The following is a 27759-nucleotide window of genomic DNA, read 5'->3' as shown; positions in this document are numbered from 1 at the left end:
TCCGAAAACACGAAGTACCGCTGCCGGTGCGGTGTTGCTTGTGGCTGCTGTTTACATTCGAGCATGACGCGGGAGCTATGAGTTCCACAGCTGCGTCGACGTTAAAATTTTCAATCTATGTGAACCATTCATTGAGCACAAGTGCGGGATATCACGCGTTCAACGTCTAATCAAGCATGAGCTCTGCGATGAGAGAGCCGGTGAATATTGAATTCTCGGAGTCTACAGAGTAAGTTTCGCTCAAAGCAATTGTCTTTTATTGTGCCATACTGTTTATAGTTCGTTCAAGAGCTGGCTTACAACTGTCATGTTTTAGCTATATCATGTAAGTCAGCTAACAAGCAGTACGCGCCTTCGAACGCCGGTGTTAGTGTGCTGCGTGCATTATGCGTCGGGTGCGACGTTTCGACGTTAGCTTTGTTTATCTGCTGTCATGCCAAGAGACCACAAGCTGCTTTCGTATTTAAAAACTCGTGTTCAGTGAACCGCAAATTATTTTTTCACAATACGGCGAAAGCGAAATATCGGTAGTTGCCGTCGCAGCACTGACGCTTCGTTTTGTTTACTTACGCTCACTATTCTGACTTTCGATTGTGTCACAAGTGGCAGCAAATCTTATCCGTCGGTGTCGTCCAGGCACCGCTGATCTGCTTCCACGTTTGGGAGTTCCCTTGGTTTTGCACTGAAGTGTGTTGTAGCCTTCTAAAGTTCGTATAAATAAAGGTTATACATCCCGATGCCTTTCTCTCTTTAGTTATCCTTTTGTTGAAACGACGACGAAACAAGTTCGCTTGCTCTGGAGGCTCGGAAAACCTGTCTGGAAGCGCCCGCCCAGACAGTGAGGGGTCTGGTCGCAGGTAGCGCAGTTTTCGCCGCCCACTCGCGACTGCACCGCGGGGCATCGCGCTGCGTGCGATCTTTTCGATTCCGAACTTTGCATGCGTTCCTTGGAAGAAGTTGGGCTTGATATAATGACAGATGGGCGCAGCAGTGCTCATTTAATTAGTTAGTTTTGAGGGCTGATCAACACTGTTGATGGACCTTTTGGTTTTCTGCTTTCCTGTTCTTTTCTCTTGTCGATGCGTCGAGGTCAGCCATGTGGAGCTTTGTTGCCTTGGCGTCTGGACTGTGGCGCGATTACGTTTATCTTGTCGGTTGGTAGTCGTAAACACATCGTGTCGTTCTTAACCGATGGTGCGGCCAGTCTAAGTGTCACGCCAGCGGAGTGGAATGCCCTCTGTCGCTCTAAAAAGTGATGCGAATGCCGAATCTAGTGTAGTCGCAACTTAAGAAAACTGTCAATTACTTTTCTACCTTCACAGTACGCTTGGACGCGATTGTAACTTGTCGCAATTGTTCGATCTTCTTGCTTTTTCTCTGTATATTTTTCTTCTGATTACGGACACTTAAGTGCACAAGTGGTGTATTTTGATCACAAGATGCGCACAGGAATAGCTGTGTTGATTGTCGGTGTTAACGATATGCGCTCTCTCTTCTAGGCAGAGTTCCATTTGTTGCCGATGAAGCATCTTGGATGATCGAGTGACAGTTGTATGTTCTGTTATATATGCACACAGCTCTTCCCTGTGACTGCATTCTGGCTGATTTTATTGCAATGCATGCATGGACACTTGGTTTATGGCAAATTCGTGATTATTTTATATGCTGCACGGTTTGTATTTGCATGAAACAGCCCCTAGAAGCCATCCACGCAACCAGAATTGTATTAAATCTGAATAAATGACAGTGAATCGTCTTGTAAGTCATGCACATACTAATTACAGAACAGTGAAACGATGACGAGACAAAAGTACAGACACATACGTAGTCTCTGTATATTTTGTTCTCATCTTCATGTGCCATTTTATAATAGTCAGGAAGCAACTTGGGATAGTTTTTCTGTGCATGTTAAATGGATGCCTGTTAAGAACATGTAAACAAGGTTTGCACACCTTGAAAATCCTTGAATTTGAAAGAAAGATATTCAAGGGCACTCAGACTTCTTGGAAATAAATGTGCTGCTTGAATTCCTTGAAAACTGGGGTTGGGGGCGAATTTCAAACATTCAAAGTAACAGACTCCACATCAGGGCTATACCATCGACACTGTCTATCGAGAAACAATCCTAGGTATTTCTTTTCGGAGTGTTCGTGACCGGCTTGGTCATGTGATGACCAAGCCATGCCACTACTTTTGCTGTTTTGCTAGTCAGTTCACGCCAGAGCCATCATGGCTACATTTTGAAGCTCTAGGCTCTAGAAATTCCTGGCGGAAAGGAAGTTGCATTGCCATTTGACTTTAACACTCTGAGTATCTTTGGCTCAATTTGGACATTACTTATCATAATGCTAGAAGTCGATTGACATTATTACAATGGGAAAGTCAACTTTGAAAAGCCACTTGCAAAGCTTGAAGCATGTGTCCAACTCAGCAGCTGCTTACCTGCAAGAAATTGTAGCTAAGAAGAAAAAGAATTCACTATTTTTCAGTTTATGTGAATGAATAAGGTTTATTTCGTCATGCTTGAATTTTGCCTTTCGGCATACTTGAATTCCTTTAATAGCCCCTGAAGTTTGAGTCGAATGTTCTGTACGAAACCTGTGTAAAGAATTCTGAACACAAACAAGAAGAATTGCTATGAGGTTTCTGCATTCATTCACACTGTGATTGATAATGTAGCCTGGGATAAATTATGACCTTTCATACAGCTCTTAATTTGCTAGAAATGTTTATATGAAAATTCACGTTTAGTGGTTGTTCGGCCCTCCAAGCAGAGAGCAGTGTTATGCTTTATCAGAAATTAACAGTATTATGGCTGTTTAACAGCCACGTGCTTGCCACTAGTGTATACACTAAAACATCCTCAGCCTTTTTGATGACCTTTTTTAAAGGAAAAATCCACCTTGGAAACTTTTACCTTGATACATCTTGGATTATAAAACTGAGGCCGCGATAGGTTTGTGTGCACTTTCCAAAAATTTGGTTTTTGTGTAACTTTTATATTGTTTTCATATTAGTCGACTTCGTTAATTCAACCCTGATGGGACCGACGAAAGTGATTGAATTATCCGGCGGGTTGAATCAAACAATGCGGAAGAAACGTCAAAACACTGTTGATTCATTCAGCAGTATTTGCCGATTATAGCATGCCTCCAAATCAAGCACACACCTGCTTTCTATGTGTGCATTGTAGAAAACTAACGTAAAAATGAAATTAAAGCTACTAAACAAAATAGAAATCTAACGTCCACCTGATTTTTTAGCAAGAAAAATGGCAAGGGTCTATATGTGTTGGACAGTGGCTGTCGGGTTTTTATAGTCAGCTTTGCCGCAAATAGCCATGCTATGCGGCAAAGCATACAAACGCCACGAATGCAGTTTTCAGCTCAGTTTTCTAGAAAAAAAAATTGCGTTAGAATGAGTAAATACCATAATCAGGACATTGCCAGTTACGGTTATTGCTTGAAAATCTTCTAGGGCAGGCCAAAAATAGGCATTTTCGGTAGGAGATTGAAGTGTGTTCAATGCACTCACTATCTCCTAAGCTCCGCCGAGACATGCTGCCACTAAAGGAGTCGCTATTGGGGTCAGGCACATGCATGCTGACTGATCAAGTTTGAATTATCTGGCGAAGGCTAATTTCAGTATCTAAATAACAAAAGTTTGGACCCATAGAAATGCGTTGGTGCTGGCCGGGACCTTTGGCCGGGATTGAATAAACCGAGAAGTCTAATTAACTAAAGTCTACTGTATATACAAAGTACCGTTCTTTGTGCACAGTTTTTCTCATACTAACTACTTGGATATATACTGCTGCAGTAGCATATTGTGCTCTTTAACTCTTCATTACTGCTAGAAATTTGTTCACTTTTGCTGCTTTTAAGTTTTAGAATTTTATTTCAACACGTAGTAGTCGCAGTGTATACTGTGCTACATATAATTATGGCCTGATCACGGTGTTTTAAACTGATGTATAACAATAATAATAGCTCCGACAATTTTTGAGAGTTCCTATGTGAAACTTCAAAGCAAAATACCTCAAGGAAAAAAAAAACATAGTAATAATTAGCTAGTTTAGTATAAGTACTGAGAGTAAAAACAAACTGAATATACCAAAATATGCACCTGGTTCCTAGTTCCCAACTATTGTAAGTCAGATTGCACAAAAAGATTATTATGAAGATTTGCCGGCGTCAATATTAACCATAGTGATGGCCCATGCTGTGCGATAAAGCAGTCCCCTTGCAAATGTAAAAATGTGCAAGTTTATTGTACAAGGAGCATTTGTTTTTGCTCACTGCAGCAGGCACCTGGTTTGTTTTTTACTGCATTCTTTAGGCTTGCGAAGCAATAGTTGTCAGGTTAGGGAGCATGCTGAAGCCTCCTCATAGTTGATTATTGCGTTTAATCAGCCTTTCTGTGCAAGCAAGGTGGTCTAAAGTGTGCGTTCAACTGGCGCTTGCAGCCTCCACATCGTTTATTCAGTTCCTGTACAGAGTTGTACAGTAATGTGGAGTGTTGCACAACATTGTACAGTAATGAATAAAGGTACTTGCACAGGCGGTGCTCAAAATGCAAGAGATTAGACAGCTAGTCAAGCTTTGATTGAAGGTAGAGGAGGTTTGAAATCAACTGCGTGCTCTTGTGTGAGTGAAAACTTCACACGACAGGAAGGTTTGCTCGTAATGATTTGTACATATGTTGTCAAAGCGCTGATGAATAAAAGCAATCCATTGTGGAGAAATAAAGTTGCACTTGATATTAGTTAAACACAATATCGAAATAGCACACACTCATGAGCATCTACCGTTGTTCGAGACATTGTTAAAACAGCCTATGTGACGGATCGAAAAATTGACAACCTGAGAGAAGCTTCTGTCTTCACTGCTTCTGTCATTTAAAAGTCACGTTGCCAAGTTGACTAAAGTGCAAATTTTGCATCTTTCTTTATTGAAGAATTACTTGGAGCACTGCAGGCTAGTTTTGACACCTTCAGTCAAAGTTTATTTTCCAGACTCCCCAATCTGGTAAAAATAATTAAATGTGAAATAGTTTAGTCACTTCAGATGGTGCATGATGTTGCTAGTAGTGTTAACAATGCATAGAGAAACTGTTGATTAAATTAATTGATTTTTCTAGGCGCGATAACGAAAGCGTTCATACAATAAGGTGCAATGAAACAGCTGGAAGTTTTTAATAAAAATTATGAAAATTGATACTGAAGCTTGCATTGCAGACCTCTTCATGTGAAGCTTTTTTTTTTGTGTGTCTTGTCTTTCTCGTTGGCACTTCTGCTGCATGATGTATGTAGAAGATATTGTGAACATAAATAGGTTATTGAACTGTTCACACTTTGCAATACATGCGTGCAGACTTACGATTCAATAAAGTTAAGTATGAAAGAGACTGTGCACAGAATGTGGGAACCTTCCAAAATTGGGAAATGGAAAAAGGTCACTTTGCATGCAGGCATGCTAAGGTGACGTGGAGAGATGCCTTTTTTCTTGGTTGTTTCTTGGTTGGGAGGGAAATTGATAGATGTTGCATCGAATTAGGTGGGTTTCTCTGCCTTCCTGGTTGAAATGCGGGGTATTTGGTGCCCACATTGTTAACCGGTCAGCACCCAAGCATCACCAAATTTGTGGTTTCTTGAACCACTGTGACAATGGCAGCTATACATAACTTGATAGTCTTCTAGCTAATATTTTGGTCGAACTCTTTCTGTGCAAAAGTGGAGTGTTTGAGCATAAATCTGCTGGAAATGTTGAAAAAAAATTTTTTTTTAAATGGGGTGGTGATTTTTTGACCTGCATAAAGCTTTTATTTTTTCCCTTATTTCTGTTATTACTGCTACTTTGCTACCCTTTTCTACTTAGATTAATGAGCTATCCTAACAAACAAGTGGTTTATTGATTAATTGATTACTGTTGTGAGGCATTGTTGTATATGTTTCAGCACCAGCACCACGTTTTACTGTGACAGCAGTATATGACTGATTCAACAGTTTTTGCCCATGGCATCGCTGCCATGACCTCTTTTGCTCTTCTGCTTTGTGCTCTCTGAACGGGCAGCTGCTCTCCTCTTCGGGAATTCCTGGACTTTTCTCACTGCTGCCAAGTGTGCTTGTTTCTCTGGCATCCTTTGGAACCATCATGCTTAATCTTGGTTCGTGCATGAAGCCTTGTTCTTGCTGCTCGTGAACTGTCCAGAGCACTTCCTCTGTAATGCAACTGCTCCAGGATATTGTACACCTTTGAGTTTTCCTGCCATCATGATGTCCTCACAATGAGGTATCTGCTGCAGGTAGCCTGCCTGCAATGCTCATAGATATGCGATCAGAATGACATCGACAGTTGTGGCTAACTACCGCAGTGTCATTGTCTCGCTCGACTTGTTGCTTCCATGAATGAATGAATGAATTCTGGGGTTTTACGTGCCAAAACCATGATTTGATTATGAGGCACGCTATAGTGGGGTATTCTGGATTAATTTTGATCACCAGGGTATCTTTAACGTGCCCCCAATGCGCGAGACACAGGCATTTTTGCATTTTGCCCCATCGAAGTGCAGCCACGGCGGCAAAGATTTGATCTCGTGACCTCGTGCTTAGCAGCGCAACACCATAGCGCTAAGTCACCTCGGCGGGTGCTTTCAGAGATTGCCATGTTCAGAGAAGCAGCATATTTCAAACTCTGGAAACACAGATTATGGACAATACACAGACTGAGGTATTGGGCAAACAGTAATGGGGTAGGTGAACTACGTAGCCTATAGTGCTGTCACAGTCAGTGTCCCCACATGCATGTGACAGCACAGGAAATGAGCATGTGCATGGAACATTCTTTTTCACTCGTGAACCTTCACATTAAAACGAAATGCCAACTTTGCCTGATTGTTTGCTTGGTCATCGTGTAGTGAAATTTGCCCCTTAGTTTGTGTACTGCTGAGGCATGAATATGTTATTACATAGAATTTAGACAAAATTTTGTGAAAAAAAGATTGCAAAAAAAGGTTGTTGTAAAAGCAGGAGTTCCTTTACATGCACAATATACTAGTGGTCCACTTACTTTTAGAATGTACTTATGGCAGTTTATCACAGGAATAAGTGAATTACTGTCTTGTTTACTATAGTGCTTGTCCATTATAGAGACACTGAGCTGTTTGCTTTGCTTGAAATGTGGAACCCTGCTCATTACTTATGTGATGCTTGGATCAAGGAGTAACGTTTGATGAGCAGACTACCAGATCTAAACTTGCTGGTAATGCCATCTGTACGTTAGTTTCTAGCATCTGTTGAGTTCTTATACAGTGGATGCACACATGAGTGCTGCCAAATTAGCGGTAAGCATAAATTTATGGTTACTGATGTGCCTTAAGCATATTGAGTATTGTGAGAAGTACTATGAAGGAAAGTAATGGTGTAATTGTTGCGTGTTTAGGTTTGAACGGTGGCAACCTCGTCAAAAGGAAATCAACCAGGCGGACCTACCGGCATCTTTAGTGATTGAAGATGACCTTCACTCTCACTGATACCCCAGCTTCCAATCGACACTGTGATAATTTAAGTAGTACTGTTCAAGAGTCAGTGAAGGGCAGCAGTAGGAAATGAAGATAGTACAATGCCCAGTACAGTTTCCTTCACCTACACCAGCACAGAGCCAAAGTCCAGTGATGGCTTGGAACTTGAGAGCTTCTCTTTTGACGGAAGCATAAGCAATGACCCTATGGCAAATGACATGGCTAAGTGCTCACGCCGAGCTCCACAAGCTGCTGAGCCATCTTATCCTTTTCCTGTATTTCCCAATGTTCCTGACTTGCAGACGGAATATCTCGAGCAATAGTTGCTAGTCAGTCAAATAGATGCAGGTCAAGTACGAATCCACAAAATTTAAGTCTAGGTGTATACCAGGATGATAGGAAGCACTGTGTTCGGCACTCTCAGCTTGCATCTGACGATTTTAATGACTATTACATAAAAATGCTGAGTGCTCAAAAGAAGCAGCCTCTGCATTTGCGAGAGCCACCTCTCTGTAATTCCTGCTCACAGTCAATGATTCAATATGTCTCTGCCATCCAGACACTTATCCAGCAACTCAGTGTAGACATTATTGTGAAGGGAAAAGACCCTCCAGACTGCAGCTGGTGTGCACGGGAGAAGCTTGCATCCTTTCAAAAACACTTGGGCCCCAAATTCATTTGGAAGTGGCACTACAGGGGTGGCCGATAGACTGGACCACAAGAATGCTACGCATCCTTCTTCGGGCTTGCAAAATGAACAGGCACATGTTGCTTCACCAGGAGCTCAAGCATGGCAGGGGCCTGGATCCTCTTGCCCAATACCTGTACCAGAGCCCAATTCAACTCCAGTATCAAACAAGGGGCATATTGAATTCTTGCATTCCCAAGGTGTGCAGAACTTTCCAGACAGTGGAGTGTTCCCAAGTGAAGGCACTGTTCCATTTCATTGTCAGCCTCTGAATTTGCCTGCTGGCCAGGTACAGACATGGCTGCACCCATTAGCAGTCTTGCTGTAAAGCCACCGAGTGATGCCTTTCTTCCAACTGGTGTGAAGCAGCAGGACCTGCCTAAACAAGATGAGTTGAGCCTTCGGCTCTGAACTCTCGGAAATGCAACAAGTAATTTCTCCAAAAATGAGCTTGCTACCTGCAGCTTCGGAATACAATGGGGGTCGTTCGCCTTCTAAAAGTGATGAGGTCATATTAAATCCTCATTACACTGAAAGTGGAGACCTCCAGAACTCAGTCAAGCAGCCATCAGAGCTCCAGCTTCATAACCTTGGGTCAAACTTCCAAGAAAATCTGGCAAGCAATGGGTTATCTCTTGCAGAACACGGTGGGGCTAGACGAAAGCAGTCTCTCAGTTCAGATTGGATGACTGATCTGATTCAGCCACTTATCCCAGAACCAGCAGTGCCAAGCGTACAAGATCAAGCTTATTACCATGGCAAACAGCGACCTCAGTGCTATGCTATGCCTTGTTCTGGGAAATTCGCTGTGGCTCTCCAGAACTCTCGGTTTCTTGTCGTCTTGGTGACTGATGGCGTGTCTCATGCATTCAGGTTGGTTGTTCAAGAAGTGTGCTTTTGCTCACCGTTTTCACATTTTTGCTTTGTTCAGTAATGATAGCACTAGAAGAATGGTTGCGGTCTATCATCGGTGAATTTGCTTCTCTTTTTTTTTAACAATGTGGCACAAGGGTTTATTAGCTATTTAACTACTACTCTGGCAAATTGTCAGCGGTGTGTATCATCTGATTATAAATGAATTAGATTGTGTTAACGTCTCTGCATTGGACCAAAAAAAAAAAAATGCAGTAGGTATGATAGTAATGTGTGTTTTAAAACATTCGAAAATATTTCATGCATGTGGCCAAACATAAAAGGCGATGCATAAACATATGCATTGCAACATTGCTGCAATTAAAGCTTATGTCATGATTTAAAGAAATTTAAGGGCAGCGAAATGCATTTGTCCAACAAGTGACAAGAATTTGAAGCAATGAAAATTTTCTGCTTTTGCAACTGCTAATCTTCGCCAGTGTGCATTAGCACAGGCTTATGTTAAAATATGTGCCCCACCCCCCTTTCCCACTAATTTATCTCTCATACCTTATGGATCAGTTTTTCAAATTAGTAGGTGTCCTCTAATTTCACCTTGTTGAGATATGGAAAAGTGTTCAAATATACTGTCATCCAAATTAACTTATGCATTTGAAAATTGATCTTGTGACTCATGTGTGCTCCGAACCTGGTCTTCTCACCCATCTTTATTGCAAAAAAGGCTTTACGCAGAAAACACTGACATGGACAGAAGGGATGAAGAAGCACAACGCAGCTGGACTAGTAACTGAATATGTAATACTCATTTTGACACTTAATATAGCACAAAACACAAACAATGAAGTGCCATTTTTTCTTTTGTCATGCCGATAGTCCATTTCTTAGGCTGACGGACTGGTTTTGCGCAGGTGGCATTTTTCTTTTTTACCATTAGTAGAATGTACCAGTGCACCATAAATTCTACTAACAGAGAAAGAAAGGCTACCTGCACAAAACCAGTCTGTCAGCTAAGAAATGGGCTATTGGCATGACTAAAGAAAAAAAGACCATTCATTGGTTGTGTTTGTGCTGATTAAGTGTCAAAACGAGTATTACATATCCAGTTACTAGTCCAGTGGTGTGTGCATCTTCAACCCTTGTCCATGTGTGTTTTATACGTAGAACCCTTCTTGCAGGTCAGTGCAATGAGCTCAGGCAAGAACTTTCCCACCTTTGACGATGACACTGTAGCACTGTGCTGTGAAATGCTGACAGTATCTCCACACAGAGCGAATGATCAGCTTTTGTTGTTGTGGTTGTAATCTAGCCGCTAGCAGTCCACCCTGGTTATAGGACAATATCAATGTTCTAAATTAGAAAATGAACCATCTTCATGCAAAGCATGGGCACTTTTGAAAGTTTAGAACATAATTGAATTAACTGGTGCCAAATTGTGGAAGTTGACTGCATATGAATTGTTAAAGCACTTGGAAGTATAAGGCAAATTGAGATTAGTTTAGCATCACTGTATGCAGCTATTATTAAAATTTTGAGATTGTCACAGCCACAGTTCTTTCTATTTGTAACATATGTTTAATTATATCCAGTTTGAGACAACCATGGAATGTTCATGTAACTTTGAATGGGGTGAATTCTGTTAAAGATGAAAGTGTAGCAGACTGGCTAGACTGCTGTTGCATTTGAGACTCGTAATTACAGGCGCCTGCTGTCAGTGTCTTCAATGTGGTGCTCTCAGTCCGTTCTTTGGGACGCAAGGTACTAAAACTTGCCCTTTTGGAACAGCCAGACATTGGTGTCTCGTACACCAAGCTCCACGCCTGGCGGCTGACACAGTTCTCGAAGTGCATTTTCTTGGATGCCGGCATGCTGGTGAGCTATTAATGTTTTCTTCGTTGTCGCATTGCCCTTGCATGGCACCAAACTTATCAGCGTTAGTTTGCTTGAAAAACGGTGCTCAAGATACTTGGTTGGTACAGTTCCATAGAAAAGTATTGCTTCTGTATTCCTATCGATCACATAGCATTTAACAATAGAGATAATAAAATACAGTTCTGTTCCAGTTCACTTTAAACATATTCTTTGTGCCTTTTGGTCACTGGCCTTGAGTAATGGCTTGGTGTCTCTCAGTGACACTTCCACTTTTGCATGTCGTTACTTCAGCATGCCTCACTGTAGGGATAGTTTTGCTCTTCATGAGGCTTCTGCTGCTCATCCCATTGCCTTTGCCTACTGCGTCACATTAAACTAATGCTCATGGGAAGTGTGCACATCCACAGGCTGAGCCATTTAACAGCCACTGAAGGCAATATTCTTGATCTTGGAGAACATGCTCCTGTTTAGGCACCACAGGGATCGACCATTCGACATTGAGGATGGTAAAAGTGGGATCAATCGGATGAACAACATCATTGTATTATGCCAGTCCTATTGCACTTAATCCACAGCGTAATGTTTCTTGATATTGTCAGAGAAGCAGCGTACAAACCATTGTAGCTTTGTGTTTTAATGTAGTCATATCCAAACTTATTGCATCACAGCAGCAGGCAAGTGCTGTTTGAAGTAACACCTTTAAGCATTTCAAATTACTGTCTTATGGTTGAGTGTTGTTCTTGAATAGCTTATAATGTGCTTGTGACACTCCCTTTTTCACTGGCTGGCACAGCCATGTTGGAAGTGTTCTGGCATTATAAATTTGTATGTTGCAGGCTTATCTACCAGGTAATACAACTGCAGGAAGCGTGCATGTTGGCGGCACTGTTTGTGAGCCTGAGACACAGTTTGCTAGTGACTTATAGACTAGTGGGTCATGGATGAGTTAGCTGTTGAACCAGCAGTGGCATGAAAAGAATTCCGTCTTCTTTTTTTTTTTCCTAGCCATCTAATCACCATTTTTACTTGTTATGAAACAGGGCACACAACAGGTGGAAAAGGTTCTCGCATCATTGTTACATTGGTTGTTGTTAAGGCTCTTCCTGCTCATGGTGGTGTCAAGGCAGACTGATCAGCCAGTAGCACTTGCATAGAATGACAAACACATGCCACGAAAAAGAGGAGTGAATGCTCTATGCTCTAAACTATCCATTTTTACAAGGGTAATTTTTGCTATTTTAACGATCTCTAGCGTTCAACAAGGGTCCTAGAAACAGTTGCACTGTAGTCCATCCAATTCTAAGGTGGTGTATGTCCCTTGTAATTTAGTACAGCATATTATTGTGAAAGTTCAAATTTAGCCAAAAGGGCAACATATGGAGTTACGAATGCAAACTCCATATGTTTAAAAAATGGAAGATAAAACAAGTGACAAATTGTGATTGTTTGTTGGAGCATTTGTCACTGAAGTCAACAAAGGTGGTAATGTAGCTTGTTGGTCATCATGTTGAATTGGGAAAACGCCGACACAAGAAAGGACAACACACTCAAGCACATAGTTTCATCAACAAAACTTATACTCTAGCCCGTGCACACAACAGAAAACCGTGTCAATGCAATCTTTTGCGAAAGGATTAAAAAAAAAAAGAACACTAGCATTTCTGCGATACATTTCACATGACATAAATCAAAGAGGTTGAACATATACTCTTCCTTGACCAGTGCATCAGCAAACCACCAACCAATATCCCTGTCTATTGAGGAACATGAATACCTCCTCATGCCTGGGCTATTGTATGTCATGTGCAATACATTGCAAGATGGTTGGCTTGTTTTTCGCGAGTCTTGTAAGTTTCTTTTTTTTTTTTTTCATGTCTTGGTATCTTCACTCAAAAGTTTATAAGGTCATTCCAGCAAAGTGTCCCAGATGTGGCTCAACCATCTCAGATTTTTTTTTAAAAATCACAGCTGTTTATGGTCTTGCATCAACATGACGTGCTTTCAACATGCTCAAGTAGTGAGACATGATTCTGCCTGAAAATTATTATAAACATTATTTAGGTGTATTCTGCATGGCTTGGCCTGCTAAAATGACAAAATTTGTATCCAGTGTCTGGAAAAACTTTTGATTGCTTGGTCTAATTATATCCCTGGAGGTCCTAGAGCTGCAATTTACAGTCAGTTTCTTGTGCCAACTTGCAAGTATTTTTCTGAAAAAATCAAAATATACTAAGTGTTGGTTTGGTCCACTTCAGTTCTAACACAATGAGGTGGTCTACAGAAAAAATTCCCTCAATGTGCATTAGATAGGCCTACGTGTTGGCGTTCTGTTTCTGGTATTATCTCATTTTCTGTTTTGTTTTAAGCGAGATGTAATTCTGAATTTTGCCCTGCACCACGCTTGGCATAGTTCTGCACCACCACTTCGCTGCACAGTGCAATATCTGTCGTACTTCAGAAAGCCAGAGCGTGCAACGTTGGACTGTAATGTGAATTTCCTCAGCACATGGGGGCCAAACGGGCTGCTCAGTCCCAGAATAATTCCAAAGCTTACATTCATCTTCGCAGTGTGAAATTCAAGAAGACACGCACACAGAAAGAAACAAAATAGGCGGGAGGAGCACTGGGCATAAATTGAGTTTATTCCACAGTTGAAACTCGATTTAACGATGTGATGACCACGCTCGAATTGCTTCGTTTAATTGGAAGTTGGTAAAATCAAGAAAGATTTTTCGGTCCTTTGAAATCTAAAATCGTAACGTAGCAGCACCCAAAGCTACCGTGGCATTGTATTTGCTGCTAACCCACACCTGCATGTGTGAAAAAGTCCCTGAGGGCGGCCCGAATCGCTTGTGCGTGAAACCTTGGTGTTCTGGAGAGAACTGCGAATTTATTTTGCTGTGAAAAAAACTATGACCTGCCTGCGTGCACTTACTAGCAGTGGGCTGGGCGTACACACTTTCATAGCCCAAAGCACTGCAAGCGCTTATCATCATCCATGTTACGCAGCAAGAGCGCCATCTTTGTTGCTCTGTTAGCCACCGTGGAAGTTCTCCTTTCCGTGAGAGCATCTTCCTCGGCAGCATTTGATAAAAAGGCCGCTCTCGCGGCATTGTAGATGTCTTCGGGGCGCGCTTCGTACATCTGTGGCACATTCTCCAACAACCACTCACAGCTTCCGCCCGGTTGACGCTGCTGGACTCGTGCCTAACCCCCAATGTAATTTTGTAACATAATATTGGCAAACTGATCTGATGTTGTTGACACGATGATTCAGAGCTGTCTAATATGACATTAGAGTTGATTTACCTCACCACAGCTGCCGTTATCTGCCTATACGCACTTTCACCAGCTTTTATTGCAGCCCACACGTGACAGCTTGCCGACACTGCTTTATGCTTTTAAGTTCTTTAATTACCGGCATAAACTCCCATGGTACTAGACGACTCAGGCATGTGCATAACGGGCGTGGTTTGAAGTTTCTCGGAGATTGTGGTGATTGGATGTCAAAAAAAAGTTAGCGTAGCTTGCAGGAGGTGCAATGCTAAAGAGACAGCGGAGCTGAGGGCACCGAGTCCTGGCTTTGGCTAGGCTAAGCAACTACCATTCATCCCCAGCATTTTTTATCGCGATGCGGCAGGTGTCCGAGCTGCTGCCGACGCCACCTGCGTTTCCCGGCGCGAATGCGGGAAACGGGAATACGGGCAGTGTCGGCAGCAGCTCTGCACGTTGCCTCGTTGGTGCTGCTACGATTTCTTCTCTCTCTATACTCGCTCTCATTTTCTCTTTCCCTCTCCCGAGCATTGCACATGCTCTCATTTCTCTTTTAACGTCCCTGTCAAGGCAACATGTGCACGGCACAGAGAGGAAGCGAGGCACAGCCGCTTCGGAGGTGGTTGCTAGGCAACGCAGTGATGTCATAGCTCGGCGAGGTTTTTGCGGCAGCAGGTGGCACTTTTTAGTTTAGCTAGAACAGCTTCGCTGTTAAAAAGATTTGATGTGACAAAGAAGCGAACCTCCAAGAGTTCCCGCCAGACTTCCCTGCTTCTGGAATGTAGTAGACAGGAGACAGGCAATCCATTTTTCTAATGAGTCTTGGAACTGGGCAACACATTCAAGCCTTTACGCTGAGGACATTCGTATTGCAGTTCCACGTGCACGCACCAAGTGTCTGAAAGCACGACAAGCCATCAACTGTGGCGGTGAAATGAGGGGCATTATTTGCCGAGGGGTGGCACAGAAGCCAATTAAAATTCCATATTTTGCTTAAAACAAAATCAGATGAGAAATGGCAGAAATGGAATGCCAACCAACGGTTCATCTCAAGCACTTTGTGGATATATACATCTTTGTGGACAACCTCATTGTGCAAATCAGGGCTGAAAGAACCAAAACCAATATTTTCGTAGTATACTTGTCATGCTTTTTTTTCCCTGAAAATACATGCAGTGCAGACAATTTTACTGTAAAGTGCAGCATCTGGGGCAGTCTAGTGCAATGATTACCAATTGTAAAGGGAGTTTTATTGGGTCGTAGAGCGGCAGCAAAAAACGCAGCACCGCAGGTAGGGCGTAGCCACGAACGAACTGGGTACGAGCCACACGATGCAACGGGGCTGTACAGCGTGCTGACTTCTCTCATACAATAGACAAATTAATAGCTGTTTTGCCAATAAACATGATACCCACCGTGGTGACTTAGCGACTATGGCGTTGTGCTACCGAGCACAGGGTTGCAGGATCAAATCCTGGCCGCAGCAGCCACATTTCGACGGGGTGAAATTTAAAAACGCCCATGCATTGGGTGCATGTTAAAGAACCCCAGGTGGTCCAAATTTCCGGAGTCCCCACTACAGCATGACTCATAATCAGGTAGTGGTTTGGCACGTAAAACCCCAGAATTTTTAAAAAAAATGATCAATTTGGCATATTTTTGTCAAAATTTAGAACTCTTAAGGAACTTTTTCTGGCCAAAGTTTCCAATGAGCACCACTACACATTGAATACAAATTTTTGTAGGTTCAGCAGGTGAAGTCGTGCAGTGTGTGCACTAAATTAACTTTATATTGATTTTCATGCAGAATCACGTTCACATATTTCGCAAACTTTGAAAGCCCATCACAATGCAGGAAAGTTTTATTTTATGACAAAATGTCATTGGGAAATGACTGAGCAAGGTAGTAAATAGCCATGATTTTTAAAAAGAAAATTGTAGATGGTCGGGCAACTGTTTGGCATACTTCGTGTGATGACCCTATAGTGAAACGTTTTCTGTGACATGCCTGGCTAAAAATTTCAGTTGATGGCAAAATAAAGTGATGTTAAAAGTAAACACTTGGTGTACATTGTTTCTTCTTGTGTAAGTATTCCCAAGTTCAACTTCATCCCAGTAGTTATCATCTTGCTTTTGTAGCAGCATAACTGCCACTCTTTAGGAACAGAATGCGTTTTTCAGCAGCTGTGTTTTTATTATTGAAGAACGCTGAGGTTATTGTCGGTTCATGCGCTCATGAGTTTTCACTGTACTTTATTTTACTGCGACAGGCTGTTAAAGCTCAAACTGGGTGTGCAGTGTTTTTGCGCCCTTTGCTTCTTTTTTGTTGTGCCTATCACTGTCAAGTCACATGATGTCAGGTCACCTAATATCAGCTTCATCTCGCCATATGGTGAAGAAAAATAAAATTGTACCACCACCACCCTTGGATTCAAACTCATTTTCCTGGGTAATGTACAGTTGGGAGCTGGGCACACTAACCACTGTGCTATCACTCAACTTTAATGCGTGGCAATTTGTTTGGGGTTATGCTTGCCACACAGACTGGTAGTGGTGGTGTCTGTGTATGTATTTCAGAGGAAACAACAGGGAATACTGTAGCAGACGAGGACAGTGTTGTGGCATTGCAAAGCCGTAGTTGTTGTTTTTGAGAGAATGGTGGTGTCTTCTGTTAAGCCTGCTGCTGTTGCAGTAATGAGTTCAGAGCCAGAGGAATTGCTAAATCTGCCGATTTCCTTTTCTTTTTTTGTCACTACATTCGTGCATTATAGTTGCATTTAGTTCAAGAAAACGATGTGTGACCTTACATTAATAATCAGAGTGGTTTGAGGACTGTGCTTTTCAGTTAATTCATTTCTATTTTCTAGGTTGTTCAAAACTGCGATGAACTGTTGAACGTGATGAGCTGTCGGCGGTACCTGATATTGGCTGGCCAGACTGCTTCAATAGTGGGCTGTTAGTGTATGTGCCTCTATGCAAACTTTCTGGGACCTCATCAGCTTTGCTGAACGCCAAGGCAGCTTGATGGTGAGAACTGGTCATTTCTATTTAGTTAACTTTTTTGCTACTTGCACGTTTTGAATGTTCCTGCTAAATTGCTGCACTCGGAATGACCAGCAGCTAATATTGTGATGTTCTTTAGCATATAGCCATGACATGAACCAGGATGTGCTCAGGACATGTTCGTCCTTCTGAGAAATATACAGCGTCATGTTCTTCATTATACATCTATGATTGAAAGAAGCATTAGGTGTGTTTGTTTGTTGTGTTTGTGTATGCATATTATTACCAATCTGTAAAATTGGAGCCCTCCATCTTTGCTTAATACCTGCTTTTCTTTTTGTTGTTTTTTGTGCACTCCAGACGCATTGATTAATAATTGGCTTAAACCCAATACACAAGTTTCTTCATTGTGAATAAGTTTCGTTAAAACCATATTTGATCAGTTTTTATGCTGACATTTTGCATTTTGCAAAGAACACTACAAAGTGTAGGTTTGAGTGAGTTGTAATTCCAGTGCAAAATTAATGCAATCTAATGGGACCAACGGACATTGTGACAAGGGGCATGCACAGACTTCCTAACCGAATGTTGTTAATACTGCATATAGATCTATGCAGCAAATTATGATGGACAATGTGCAGGCAAAAAAAAAAAAAAAGCCCAGAACGAAGAAGCACCTGAAAGACAGAACTCAATAAACTCCGTTTTGCGCTGGTATACCGTCATGAAGAACAAAAGGTTGTGGCCATCATTTGTCATGTAGTATTCTTTCTGGAGCTGCGTTTAATATGCACAGCATGAATTGGGCTTTAACCTACAGAAGTGAGGCTGTACTTGAGATGTTATATTTACGGAAAAATAAAAAATCAACTGAATCCATGAGCGATTCTAGGTAATTTGTAGAATAGTAGCTTCATTTACTCATTTTATTACTCAAAAATCTTGTGAGGCTTTCAGCATGCATTTGTCTCAATTGTAACACAGCCTGTATGGCGCAAAGCTCTAGGACACAAAACAGTAGAACCTTGTTGATATGTTCTGGAAAGAAAAAAATGCAAAAGAACAATCTAACTGGGAAAACGTACGATCCAAAGTCACAAGAAGATTAACTTTAGTTGACATCTATACTCCGTTTCAGACATCATGTGCAACGCGTGGAGGCTAGAGAGACTTTCAGTGGCTGCGTTCGCGCTTGGAAATAGTTTGATGTTTTTTACCACAACCAGGCAAAATTGTTCTTTGTATGAGCTCAGTAATGATTGAAAGACGTTTTAGTCCTTAGAAAGAAACTGTAGTATATACGGCTGCTAATGCTTGTTTTAAATCAATTTGCTTTTCATTGTTTGTCTTTTCGGGTTTTTATTTGCAGCCTGTTGTGGCAGTCTTAGTGTGTGCTCGAGCGAGCAAACTCTGTTGGGGCGCACAAAGCATCGACGGAACGCGCAGCAAAGCATTGACGGAACATGCGAAGTGATAAATTGTTGTGACCGAACTTTTGCGTAGCTTCCTCAGGCGTTGCACCTGATGTACGAAACCGAGTACTATACATAAAGCGAAGCGTTGTGCAAATCATTGCAGCACGTGATGCTGATGCGCGCCGAGCTGGTAAGGCCCAAGCGGCCCGAGACGCACATTGTCGTTACTGCGGTTCAGCAAGCTTATGTTTGCACTCCTAGATTCGGCCTGGGTCATCAGCTTCTTCGAGCAGGGCATTTTGACGGGTAGTTTTGCATGACCACTCGGCGTGAATCGTTGCCGCCTGAAACACCGATGCACGTTGAGCTGGTGGGGCCAGAGCAAAACCGAGACGCACATTGTCGTTTTCCTTATTGCGTTTGAATGGGCGGGTGGAAGCTGCTGCAGCAGGCGGCTACTGCTTTCGATCTTGCGCTCTTGTGTGCCATGCCATTTCTTCTTTGCATGGTGTTTGGTGGCTGGAAAACATATCGTACGATCACAGTTTAGCAATGTTCGGGACGTTGGCGCCAAAGTATAGTGTTTTTCGGGAACATATGAACTGGTAAAAAATATGCGTAACTGTATTGGGTCATTTTTTTGTGTTCTCGATCGCGAACATTGGCACCGCAAAATCATACTTAACGAGATTGTAAACCAGGTTCTACTTACTTTGTTTTCGGCAGGGTTCCATGCACTTGATATAGTTACTGCTTGACTGGCAGTATTCCATGTTGCAAGTGGAGGCTGGCGTTCAGTAGACTTTCTCTTACAAACTCAAAATGTTAAAAATGCACATAGATTTGTGTATATTGACTATATTACATTTATTCATTAGACTTGTGAAATGAAAACTATGAACATGAAATTATCGTCTGAAATTGTCCACTGCATGTTGCTGTAAGTAATACCAAACACTCCTTCAGATGCTGTACCTGTAAAGCACCACGTTCAGGAAGGCTCTGTATAAGCCCCCTGATTTTGCAAATTATATTAATGATTTACACAGCTGTGCAACTTTCTGAATGTGTTTAGTGGTGATGTGTTATTTATTGGGAACCAACAAATGGCCTGCATGGCAGTGTAATGCAAAAGCATCTGCATAATCAGATTTTAATGCTTGTTGAAAAGGCACAGGTAGCTTTAATCTGTAGCCCTTCACTGTGGTGTTTTCCATAGTCAAGGTGTAAATGTGAACTGAAAACGTGTCAAGATCATGAAGAACCTAGACATTACTTGTTTGCAAACACACCTTGCTACTATTGCTAAATTGTGATAGATGGCTCATGGCTTTAACTGTAAATGTAAAGTGCTATGTGACTCGTACATTAATGAACCTCCTGTTTGTTGTTTATTGGGAGCGTGAAATGATTGACTTTTGTACGAACATACTGAGCTTTAGGGTAGGTCCGTTGATCATTAGTGGGCGCGTTTAAGCACTCCATATAAAGCGCGTGTGAATTATTGAAATTTTTTACATGTGCATCACTAGATACGAATTGCAGCGGTGCCGCTTTTAGCCACCTCTTACAATTGACGTACTTAGCCCAATTGACGTCAGTTGGGCGGGCTATCCGATTTGCTACCCGAGGTTGTCATCGGTATTTATGGTGTAAATGTTGTTTGTAATAGTTGAAATGTTGGTTAATTTGTTTCTATTATAAAAAAAGGACAGAAAGAGAAAACACAACTACAATTTATCACTACATTCAAGCACTTCTGGCATACAAGTGTCATTTGCGTGTCTTACAACATGCTCTGTGTTGTCACGAGCTGCGTGGGCAGTGTTGGTCTCGAGCTTTCTTTTTGCGAGCACCATGGATCGCCCTTGTTGCTTTGCGGGCTGAAAATCTAGTTATCGGCGACATGTCAAGCTGCAACATCGTGTCCCTCTGCAAGGCAACATGTGAGCGGAGCGACTGCAGCGCAATCGGGCTGTCAGTATCCCATCTACGCATTTGCGGCCACACTTCAGGCTGGAGGATTACTATCACAATAGAGAGTTTTAGCGTGTCGGGCATTCCAATAAACGCAGGCGGACTGGGTGTTTTGCCAGATGGGCGGAGGCACAAACCTGAGTGGCCTGCAGGGTGCAGCCACCTGATGGCACAGCGCTCAACCAGACAAACACAGAGCAGTAACCAAGTGTCTACTGTGTTGCTGGTATAAATTTTTGCCAGGAGCATAATTGTGAACACATTGTATCTTTAAATGTTTAAAATGTTTTACACTTGGCTACGAAATATTAGCTCAGTGTTTGGCTGGCTAAGCTCTGCGCCACGAGGTGGCTGCACCGTCAGGCCGCTCACGTTTACACAAAGTCCCCTACATCACAGCGGTTGTAGTATGGAGGTGCTTTAGTTTATGTCTCCGTCCATCCGTCGAATGCCCAGCTCGCCTGCATTTGCCAGAACACTGGACACGCTCGGCGCATGCACACTGCTTGGATAGCTCTCGCTGCAGATGGATGGCCAGGCAGCTAGCGGAGCTTTGCGCGCTGGCTCCAACCGGAAGTACGACCTACGTCGCATCATGACGCAGAGGCAGTGAAGGCAAACCTTAGCCCGCTCGCTCGGTGAACAAGTTGAGGAGAAAAACAATCGCTAGAGAGGAGGTAACTTTAGTCATCCTAGCTCTCTGCGATGCTTCACTTAAATGGTGGTGCGAATGTTTTACTGTAGCTGTATCCATGCATCAGGGACCCTTTAAAGAGGCAACTTTTAACTGTGCTTGGCCAAAAGCATCATATTATGCCATTATTTAGTAACTGACACATCCACCTGTGTCAGTTGAATGTGCAAATTTTTTCTACTTATGTGCTTAGCTAGAATTTGTAGCTTTAAACATGGCTCATTCTTTTTTACTTAATAGGGCAGTAAAGTGAAATTCGCAGTTAAGTCAAATGCAAAGTCTGGCTAATTGAGTAGATTTCACTTCTGGCTCAGTCTTTGCATTTGCTCTGTGTGAAACATGAATTAGCGGCAGTGAATACTAGAGGGTAACTGGGTCCTTTCGAGTGGAGAGAGTGGCACCACTATACCCTCTCCCGCTTTTCTTCTGACTCACTTCATGAACTTTTGGGACAGATCTCATATGCAACGATGTCTGCATTGGTTTCTGTCATTGGCACATTGGCAATACAAGCTTGTTTTTATTCTCTGTTCTCTGCTATTTGTGAGTACATTCTGCTTGCGTTACATTTTTATATTATGCTGTGTTCTTGCGCTAGCAAGTCAGTCTCATCTTGTGTGCATTAGTGCTCTTCACTCGCTTGTCTTTCTTTTTTTTTATGGTACCAGTGACAAATGCTCTGAAAGTATATATGCTTGTGTGCAAATTTGCGTGTGTCCACTTTCACATTGTGGCATCACATGCTAGCTCTGTGCTTTGCGTTCACCACCTGTTGCTGGACAATGTATACTAAGGGAATCCGATTCTGACCGTGAATGTGGTGGGAATGTGGCAGTGCGTTTGCTTTTGTTTTGTGGTTTTCTCTCTTTACTAAGCTTCGCAGACATGAGTGCATTTCATTTTTTTTTGTTTTTATGGTCTGAAGGCCCTAACACTGAAGTGCTTTCTTTTCTAAATGACCTCTGTGGTTGCTTAGTGGCTATTATGTTGAGCTGCTAAGCATGAGGTCGTGGGATGAAACCCTGGCCACGGCGGCCGCATTTCGACAGGAGCGAAATGTGAAAACGCCCGTGTATTTAGATTGAGGTGCACGTTTAAGAACCCCAGGCGGTCCAAATTATTCTGGAGTCCCCCACGGTGTGCCCCATAATGAAATTGTGGTTTTGGCACGTAAAATTCCATAACGAAACTTTTTTTTCTAAATGAATCTGATTTCCTTATCAGCTCAAAAAAGAGCATGCAACCTTGGCCTGCCTGAGGTTCAGAAATATTGATTGATTGAGACCCTTTATTAAATAGCCATGATGGCACTGTGCCTACAGTTTGAGAGAAGTAATAGAAAACAACGCACGCATGCACGCGCACACACACACACACACACACACACACACACACCACACACACACACACACACACACACACACTCTCTCTCTCTCTCTCTCTCTGCACCTCCAGCAGTTTGTTCCAGCCAAACTCCCACAAAGAGAGGAGCATCTAATTTGCACGTGTGCCTTCCTGGAGGCACTGTGAAGGACACTGTGTATGCTAAGCATGCATGAATGTATGTTGTCATAACCTATATTCTGTTTCTTTTTTTTCGTTTGCGCGAGTGATATTTTTGTTGTAGTTAAAACTCGATATAGCGAACATAGGTATTACAATAGTATTTTCATGTTGGATGCAACTTTGTTATAATGAGGTTTGACAAATTTATTTGTCTTTAAATAAGCTGTTGTATATTAAGTGGAACATAATTTAATATGTGTAAAGTGCAGGAGAAATAAAAATCATCATAAAATCTTTAAAACTGAGTTTCTGAGCTCTTTATTGCCCTTACTAATTCCTTTTTGCAAATTAATTTTCCACCGTAGAGTAATGGCACTTCTGAAAGTTACTGTGACCAGAAACAATGAGATATTAAAATTGTTCCCTTAAAATTCGACATTTTTCCAGTTACCAGTTTCAGAAATAATGTCTAAATTCTGTTTCCTGAATTCTTAGGTGTATAAACCCAAGAACAAAGAGCTTTTTGTGGAGCAGATTTTTGCTACCATGCACAATAAATGGGTTTAACTTCTTTGGTATGGGTTCTTGCTTGCAGAGTGACCCTTAGACTGTTATTGCAGAATATTTAAAGGACTTCTGAATGCCTCATGCCTGCTGGTAGTGTGGAGTTCACATTTTATTCATCACTGAATAGTGAAATTACCGAATCAACTTGAATACGAGTATTTGAGAAAAATGGCTTTCGAATAGTAATATTTCTAATATCTAGACCAACTAAAATTTTAAGTTTGTGTGGAGTGTGTAAAGTAAAAAAAAAAAAAAAAAAAAAAAAAAACACCAAAAAACTTGCTTATTTACATTGTTTCATGCATGCATTTCGCAATGGTTTTCACAACTGCACATCAATCAACTGAAGAGTTGTAGAAGAGAAAGAACTGCTTCGAAGTTATCTGGCACTCCATAACAATAACGCAATGAAACATGTCACCCAATGCACAAAGTGTTAGTTGAAGAGAGGAGGATACTACAGCAGCGCACATGTTTAATGGAATGCAAACATCGTGAGATAGCCCAAATAATAAATTGTTTTTCCTAAATTGGGACAGTAGATTCATAGGCGTGCATAAAATCGAGCCATTCTGAATAACAGAAAATTATTGAGCACAAGTTGCCTGCCCCATGTATTCGATCCATCATGATCGTCTGTGCAACAACCATGACTTTTCTATACAGTAAATCGTTGGAACAGTCCTCACTTGCATTGGCCTCTATCCCTCGAGACTCCAATAATTATCGTATCCTTTATTAGAAGAAAATGAATATTTGACAATTTCAAATAGTTAAGTCTGGAATAGAATACGAATTGAATATCAAGAACTATTCAATTCGTATTCGAAGTTCCTAATAATTACACACCTTTAACACAACTTATATTGAAATGTTGGGCTTGCAGCGTTTTGCACTGCTGTGCTTGTAATACCCGTGCTGAGTAGCACTCCTCTTTTTCCAAAGCACTAACATGTACAAAATGTAACATGTACTCTTCTGCACCTGGTTTGCTGTAACTGGGTTGTGTCACTTAAGCTTGTGAAATTAGCATTGTATGAAATTTGAAGCAATTTTTCTGGACTAATTTGCACTTGGTTGTGTCCTTTTCAGGAGGTGATCAAGGCTTGTTAAATCTTATTTTCGTAATTGGTCTTCTGACATAAACCGCAGATTGCCATTTATCTACAATCTGATGGCAAATGTCTGCTACACCTACAAGCCTGCATTTAAGCAGTAAGTGTGCATCCTGTTAAAGCTCTGTGAACTGCTTCCACTCAACTTAACATATGGTGGCTGTACAATGCTTGAGATGGTTTCTGTTCTTTCAAATTGCAGGTTTGGCCATAATGTCAAAGTGGTGCAGTTTCTTGGTGGATACAAGCCATGGAATGTTAAATTCCATCCTCCCACGGGCACTTTGTCACCAGCTGCCAATGTGCACCAACGTATGTCCAGTTTGTTCAGTTCTGGTTGCAGATATTTGTCAAGAGGGTCCCTTCCACTCTTTTCATCGGTTTGTATGAGTTTATGTTTGTAGTCAGATATTATTCACTGTGATTACACGTGCTGCTTTGCCCTATTGCCTTTGCGTGGTTTGAAATTATTCTTAAGCTGTAGGGGGGGGGGGGGGGGGGGCACATAGTAAATGCCAGTAGGTAGCACTAAAACCCACTTGTACTCTTGATCATTAGCACTATTGTCTTTATCACATGAACTTGCAATGTCTTGGTAGTCAGGCTCATGGCTTCTGGTGACAGTCCTGAATAAACCACGGGTTAAATTTATGTTAAAGCACCGTAACGCACTGTAATGCAGTATCTAACACTTTCATAACCGTACTTCTTGTTCTGCAGGATCCAGTCTAGCTGCTAACTAAAAACAATATGTTATCGGACATTTCCTCCTCTTAAGTTCTGGCTCTTATGTCCACTACTAATCGCTTTGTGCACCACTTGAACCTGGCCTAGTATTGTCATACCACAATTTTTACATTTACATCTACTTTTCATGCTTTTGTTTGCAGCATGCTGCACAAGGCTGATAATGCATTTTCTGTACCTATTTTTTTTCTTCTAGCTAAGCCAGAGTGTTCTCTATCTCACCCCTAAACTAAACATGGACAGGAAGAAAATAATCAGTCACATATTCCAGGTCTTGATTACTTGAGCGCACAGTATGTTATCTCCGAGTAGCTGGTTTTTTAATGTGCCTTTTTTTCATCAAGTTTGTATTGGCACATCTGTTATGCACACTAGCAACTGTGAAATTGTGGTTACACACTACCATTCATTTTGACTTTAAAGCAACTTGCCCTTGGGCTAGCTGGTTGATACTTGGTGAAGATATCGTAGCGCAAATAAAAGAACACAAGACAAGCTACCTCGTGGTGTTCTGCCTTGTTTTATTGCACTAAATGGCTTCATCATTTTGTCTTCATATTGCTTCTATTATGTTCACAGTACAAGTTCTCCTATATAATCAGAACCATACTTTGATGAAGAATTCTGTCCAAGCAGTATACATTTGTAATCTAGTTGTTTTTTGGCTCCCAAGTCACAAGCTCTGTCAGCTGCAGTCACTATCCATTACAACCGTATGTGCACATTGTTTCACAGGATGGTATGACTTGAAATGCTTAGATTCACTTGTGTTGTAGTATTTCTAGCCAAATGAGTATTCAAAAGTATTCGTGGTGTGGTCTTCACTTTTTTGTCACTGGGTGCTTCTTCTTCCTCAGTTTTTAGCAAAATTCAACAACCTTAACTATCTTCTGTCTATACTTGCAGACCATACAGACAAAGGTCAACGAGCAGCGCTACACGTGTGCTCTGGACATCCTGCAGCACTTCCCATCATTCCTGGTGGCTGAGCCGATGGTGTACCTTCCAGCACCATCGCTTCGTACGCATTCCCAAGCCCATCATCTACCTCCCACCGGGGCCACGCATTGCTCCCGAAACGCCAACTCCCGACACATCTTCTCCAGACACAACAGCTGCAGGCACAGAGTCTGGAGTTTCTGAAGTAGCAGCGGTGCCAGAAGATGGTGTTGAATGCAATACAAATAGTGCTTCCATTTCAGTTGCACACAGCGAGCACACAGTACCCAAAGAGAAGGACCTGCCAAAGCATTTTCCTGTAGCAGTGGATGACAACTGCAAACTTCCTGCCTGAAGCCAGTGTGGAGTCCACAGCTGTTGACGACTTGCGGGAATGCTGGCATGGGAGCAAGGGCGGGCAGACTACATGGGCGAGCACTGCTCAGATAACATCATGGCAAAATTGGATGAACTCATTGGCCCTGACGTCCAGGCCAAGTAAAATGTTTAAAATACAGGCTGTTTGCAGGCTACATTTGGTTGCTGTACTTCAAATGATCATTCAACGCTTGCAGTCATATTTACCTTTTAGCGAGTTGCTCTTTCTACCTACGGCTTACATAGTTTACCCTTAAAAGTGCAAATGTGTAAACGGAAAGCATTCGAGCCCACTTCTGTCTGCAATCACTGTAGTACAGTCAGACTTCGGGATATAAAGAAATTATATCACAAAGTGAAATTCCCCGATGAAATCCCCATACAGATTTAAAGTGCAGTACATGCAGTAATGGATATAACAAAGTAATTCGGGCTCCCCCATCAATTTCCTTATAACGAGGTTTCACTTAACTTACACTCGAACTTCGTTATAATAGATATAATGTAGTAAATTAAATTTACCTTGAAATCCCCATAGCAATCCATGTACTTAAAACCTCGTTTTAAAGAAGTGAAACTGCCCTGCCAATGGATATGACGAACTAGATTCGACTTCGAAACAAAAAAATATGCGACCGTTGCGGGCCGAGTACGTCACTTTCTGCAGAATTCGGTACTCATTTGCCGCGGCAGTTCAAAACTCCCGTGTCGAATACGTCATCGTGCAACACTGGTCTTTCGCGCCGCTACGCTTAGCTGCGCCCAAGCAGCAGCTAGCTCACTATCGCACTTCTCCACTGACCTCTCTCTCGCATTTTTAGACAACCATATGTAAAGAAAAAAAAATTGTGTGGGAGCTTATTGCAGTTTTGCAGCAAGGGCTAAGCCTCTAAAATTTCTGGGTGGAGGACATTGTGGAAATTGGACCTAGTGCACAAATGGCTGTGGGCAAATAGTATGTTCACTGTATGCTCGCCATTCTTTATTTGCATAGGGAAGCATTTTATACAGCTGCTCACTAGATATGCTTTTGCAATAAATATGTTGCTCACTGCCATTCTCTTTTGTTCACGGTCTGGCACAGTTCCTTTCTGGCCTGCTAATTCTTTTTTTATGCTTGCTCCAGTTCTCAAGTTACTGTGTTAATTTTTTTTATGTGCTGAAGCACAGTTATCTGCAATAGCGTCTAGTTGTGTG

At 41.9% G+C, this 27759-nt stretch overlaps 1 protein-coding gene, 1 long non-coding RNA gene and 1 pseudogene across 2 annotated transcripts in view; 2 read left to right on the top strand and 1 right to left on the bottom strand.

Moving 5' to 3' along the window:
* Positions 1-27759, bottom strand: part of LOC119436024 (cytochrome c oxidase subunit 4 isoform 1, mitochondrial) — a 480308-nt gene that overhangs the window by 194434 nt on the left and 258115 nt on the right. The gene's annotated exons all lie outside the window — the stretch shown is intronic.
* LOC125939773 (uncharacterized) lies at positions 54-8951 on the top strand. The gene is made up of 3 exons (XR_007463144.1): positions 54-229; positions 7440-8466; positions 8502-8951. It is a non-coding gene; the product is annotated as an uncharacterized LOC125939773 (long non-coding RNA).
* On the top strand, positions 9836-27337 carry LOC119459004 (glycogenin-1-like; annotated as a pseudogene).

This window comes from Dermacentor silvarum, chromosome 1, assembly GCF_013339745.2.
Source record: "Dermacentor silvarum isolate Dsil-2018 chromosome 1, BIME_Dsil_1.4, whole genome shotgun sequence".
In the NCBI taxonomy this organism is placed as follows: domain Eukaryota; kingdom Metazoa; phylum Arthropoda; class Arachnida; order Ixodida; family Ixodidae; genus Dermacentor; species Dermacentor silvarum.
This window is presented reverse-complemented; position numbering and strand designations above follow the sequence as displayed.